We start from the raw sequence: 5,400 nt of genomic DNA, 5'->3' as shown, positions 1-5,400 counted from the left end.
CAAGTATTTTCTGACTTGATTTTTTCTTTCTTATTTTTTTTTAGTCTTTTTCTTTTTCTTGGGATGCTTTGTAGATGTCATGCATGTTTAAAAGTTACACCATTAAATAATTATATCACAGTCAGAACCAACAAAGAGCTGGCAGAAACATACAGCCAAGTCTAGACATGGACAGAAGTATCTGGAAGGACAGGAGATGGACAGGTACTGTCCAGCTGTAGATAACATCAGAGTGGAGCTAAGGCTAATGTTGGCAGGGAAGGGGCTGGGGAAAAATTTCAGCAATGCAGGAATACAACCCCAGGGGCCTGGCCTAGTGCACCAGCAAGTGCTCACATGTTGTGAGTCTTCCTTGTGAGTTGGGGCTCCTTGCCCACCAGTTGGACATGAGGTTCTTCTTGTAGACCGTGATGTCTCCAGGCCACTTGGTGATTGTCTACTTCTCACAGACCTGCAATTCTTGTGCAACTTGTTGAAGGAGTTTGAAACCATGACTGAGCAGCATCACACAACCCTCAGAATCACTGATGCCATCTTCTAGGGCACTCCTGGTCTCAATATCCAGGTTCATCCAAGAAGAGCATGTGGGGGTTCTGCCAGGCAAGATACCCTTAAGACTTCTGCCATCAGAGAGGTTCTGGACTGGGATGACCTGCTGTTTCCCAATGAGACCAGTTGCACAATCATCTTCTTCCTTCCTTCCTTCACCTTGCTCTCTGTGTAGCATTCATCAGACACTCCAAAGGCAAAAGATCTAAGTCTGCCTGCTCTTGTAAATGCTGATGGTAATGTACTCTCTTGACGTGAGAGTGCTTTCAGGTCATTCTGTCTGCAATTAGTAGCTCTCCAGTGATCAGTTTCAGAAGAGTTGACGTCTCTGTTCCATTGGGCCCCACCAAAGTCATTCATGTGTCAAGACTGACATGTAATTTTAAATTGTTGTAGATGCAAGTCCTGTATTTTGCTTATTTGAAGTGACATTTTGCACCATGATAATGAGTGGTGAGATCATTCCACTTGGTGAGAAATAAAATGACAGTGTCTTATCACTCACAGCTCTCTCTGTCAGTCTTGATGTCATCATTTTCTGTAGTGTCTTCTCCTTGCTGTGGCTCTGCTGGATCAGTTTGGCATCTCCATGACTTAACCTAACAGTGTAGTTCTTCATGTATGCAATCTGATTATGCTCCCTGTGAAACCTCTTCATCTGATTCTCTTTCACCTCCGGTTATGTCCTCACATACTGATCACAATTACCCGACAAGTTCTTGTTGCAAGTGTTCATGACACTGATACAGACATCATTCAGAAAGTCCTGGGAATGGGAGATGTGGACCTAGATGTGCTTAAAACCCTTTAGTTCTTCTTAAACACACACAGTCATCGAGGTCCAGGTAGTTGGTGGGCTCATCCAGGAGCAGCATGAAGCACTGAAAAATTAAGAAGGAATTTGACTATAAAGAGCTTTTGTTTTGTTTTGTTTTTTGCATGTATTCATATTTGCCAACCCCCTGATCCAGTGTAGTACAACACAGTCAGAAGGAAACCTCCCAGTTACTGGCTCCTGGAAAAAGTGGAAACTATATCTGATATTTTGAATGTTTCTTGTGTCTGCACAAAGGACTGGTTGTTGTCTGTATCACTGGAGTTGGACTTCTTGAGGAACTAGTGATGTAATTTGGATTAGAGGTTAAAGACCTGTAACATGGGGCATTAGAGCAGCAGGGAGTATGAAATGCTACAAGGAGGCGATGGAGGGAGCAACAGATGTTAGGCATAGTAACTCAATAGAAATGGAAGCCAAGTGCTACTGAGGGTGAGCATTTTGTTGTTCAGCGGCTAAGTCATGATCAACTCTTTGTAATCCCATGGACTGCAGCATGCCAGGCTCCTCTTTCCTTCACTATCCCCCTGAGTTTACTCAAACTCATATCCATTGAGTCAGTGGTGCCATTCAACTGTCTCATCCTCTATTGCCCAGTTCTTCTCCATCCCTCAATCTTTCCCAGAACCATGGTCTTTTCCAATAAGTTAGCTCTTTGCATCAAGTGGCCAAAGCATTGGAGCTTCAGCTTCAGCATCAGTCCTTCCAATGAATACTCAGAACTGGTTTCCTTTAGGATGGACTGGTTGGATCTCCTTGCAGTCCAAGAGACTGTCAAGAGTCTTCTCCAACACCACAGTTCAAAAGCATCAGTTTTTCAGCACTCAGCTTTCTTTTTTTCTTTTCTTTTCTTTTCTTTTTTTTTTTTTACGTTATCTCCCTTTTATTTTTTTTATTTTTTTTCCATTTATTTTTATTAGTTGGAGGCTAATTACTTTACAATATTGTAGTGGTTTTTGTCATACATTGACATGAATCAGTCATGGATTTACATGTATTCCCCATCCGGATCCCCACTCCCACCTCCCTCTCCAACCGATTCCCTCTTACACTGTTGGTGGGAATGTAAACTAGTACAGCCGCTATGGAGAACAGTGTGGAGATTTCTTAAAAAAACTGGAATTAGAACTTCCATATGACCCAGCAATCCCACTTCTGGGCATACACACTGAGGAAACCAGATCTGAAAGAGACATATTCATCGCAGCACTGTTTATAATAGCCAGGACATGGAAGCAACCTAGATGCCCATCAGCAGACGAATGGATAAGGAAGCTGTGGTACATATACACCATGGAATATTACTTGGCCATTAAAAATAATTCATTTGAAGCAGTTCTAATGAGATGGATGAAAATGGAGACCATTATACAGAGTGAAGTAAGCCAGAAAGATAAAGACCAATACAGTACACTAACGCATATATATGGAATTTAGAAAGATGGTAACGATAACCCTATATGCACTCAGCTTTCTTCACAGTCCAACTCTCACATCCATACATGACCACTGGAAAAACCATAGCCTTGACTAGACGGATGTTTGTTGGCAAAATAATGTCTCTGCTTTTTAATATGCTCTCTACGTTGGTCATAACTTTCCTTCCAAGGAGTAAGCATCTTTTAATTTCATGGCTGCAATCACCATCTGCAGTGATTTTGGATCCCTCCAAAATAAAGTCAGCCACTGTTCCCACTGTTTTCCCATCTATTTGCCATGAATTTATGGGACCAGATGCCATGTTCTTAATTTTCTGAATGTTGAGCTTTAAGCCAACATTTCTACTCTCCTCTTTCACTTTCATCAAGAGGCTCTTTAGTTCTTCTTCCCTTTCTGAGACAAGGGTGGTGTCATCTGCATATCTGAGGTTATTGATATTTCTCTCAGCAAACTTGATTCCAGCTTGTGCTTCTTCCAGCCCATCATTTCTCATGATGTACTCTGCATATATGTTAAATAAGCAGGGTGACAATATACAGCCTTGACATACTCCTTTTCCTATTTGGAACCAATCTGTTGTTCCATGTCCAGTTCTAACTGTTGCTTCCTGACCTGCATACATGTTTCTCAAGAGGCAGGTCAGATAGTCTGGTATTCCCATCTCCTTCAGAATTTTCCAGAGTTTATTGTGATCCACACAGTCAAAGGCTTTAGCATAGTCAATAAAGCAGTAATAGATGTTTTTCTGGAACTCTTTTGCTTTTACGATGATCCAGCAGATGTTGGCAACTTGATCTCTGGTTCCTCTGCCTTTTCTAAAACCAGCTTGAACATCTGGAAGCTCACGGTTCACGTATTGCTGAAGCCTGCCTTGGGGAATTTTGAACATTACTTTGCTAGCGTGTGAGATGAGCACAATTGTGTGGTAGTTTGAGCATTCTTTGGCATTTCCTTTCTTTGGGATTGGAGTGAAAACTGACCTTTTCCGGTCCTGTGGCCACTGCTGAATTTTCCAAATTTGCTGACATATTTAGTGCAGCACTTTCACATTATCAACTCAGAGGAGCAAAAAAACAATGAAAAATTGGTGAAGGAATACTCAAATAACTAAAATAAGAAATTAAAGATAAGAAATTACAGCCAAAGACATAGCAAGAAAAAGTTGTATAACATGATACTATGAATAACTATTTGGCAACAAAGTAGAAAAACTGAATGGATATATTTCTAAAAATGCACAATCTACCAAGACTCAATTATGAAGAAATAGAATATCTGAGTAGACCTGTAACTTGTAAAGATGTTGAACCAGTAATCAAAAACCATCAAACAGAGAAAAGCCCAGGACCAAGTGCTTTATTGGTGAATTCTATCAATTATAGAAATATAACAATTATTTTCAAACTCTTTGAAAAAGTTGAAGAGGAGTAAACATTTTCAGTCTTATTCTATAAGGCCAGCATTACCATGACACCAAAGCCAGACAAGGATATCATACAAAAATAAAACTATAAATCAACAAGCCCTAATTAATATTAACATAAAAACTCAAGAAAATATTGGCAGACTGAATTCAACAGAGCATTTAAAAGATTTTGTACTATGAGTAAGTGGGATTTTTTCCCCTAAAATGTAAGGATTTTTCAACATATGAAAATCGGTGAATGCACTGCTCCACACAAATAGGGTGAGGACAAAAATTATGTGGTCACCTCAATTGATATGGAAATACAGAAGAAAAAATTTGACAAAATTCTACATCCTTTCATGATAAAAACACCTAACAGCCAAGCATACGATGAAACTTCCTCAACATAGTAAACACTGTATGTGAAGGGACAACAACTAACATTATACTCAGTAGTTAAAAATGAAAAATTTTCTTCTCAGATCAAGAAAGAACAAGACAGAAATGCCAACTCTGATCACTTCTACTCAACTTAGTACTGGAAGACCTAGTTAGAGAAAATAGGTAAGAAAAATAAATTAAATAAATTAAAAAAAAAAAACCTTAAATTAAGAAAAAAGAAGTAAATTATCTCTTTTCTAAGATAATGTGATCTTTCTGTAGAAAACCCTAAAGATTAAAAAAAAAAAATTCTTAGAACTAATAAACAAGTTCAGCAAAAATGAAAATTAATCATAAAAATCAGTTTCTTTTTACACACTAAAAATGAGCAATCCAAAAAGAAAATTAAGAAAAAAAATAATTTTCAGTAGCATCAAAAAGAATAAGATAATCCTTACATAGATGGTCAGATAATCATTGACTAGTCCTCTCAATAGGGAATGATAATTTCTTCCAACAAATGGTGATGGGAGAATTGCATATTTACAGGTGAAAGAATGAAGTTGGACTCAAAATCACCTATAAACTAATTCAAACGGGACTGAAGACCTGAACATGAGACCTTAAATTATATAATTATAAGAAGGAAACATAAGCAAAAAATTTCACATCACTGAATTTGGCAATGATTTCATGGAAATGATACCGAAAGCATAAACAGCAAAAGCAAAAATAGAGAAATGGAATTTTTGTGCATATCAAAGGAGAGGATCAACAGAGTGACAAA

General features: G+C 38.3%; 1 pseudogene; it reads right to left on the bottom strand.

Annotated features, from left to right (window-relative positions):
- Positions 1 to 332: 332 nt before the first annotated feature.
- Positions 333 to 1,424, bottom strand: LOC122428973 (annotated as a pseudogene).
- Positions 1,425 to 5,400: the final 3,976 nt, after the last annotated feature.

This window comes from Cervus canadensis, chromosome 27, assembly GCF_019320065.1.
Source record: "Cervus canadensis isolate Bull #8, Minnesota chromosome 27, ASM1932006v1, whole genome shotgun sequence".
Taxonomy (NCBI): domain Eukaryota; kingdom Metazoa; phylum Chordata; class Mammalia; order Artiodactyla; family Cervidae; genus Cervus; species Cervus canadensis.
Note: the sequence above shows the minus strand (reverse complement) of the source record. Positions and strands in the feature narration are given on the sequence as shown.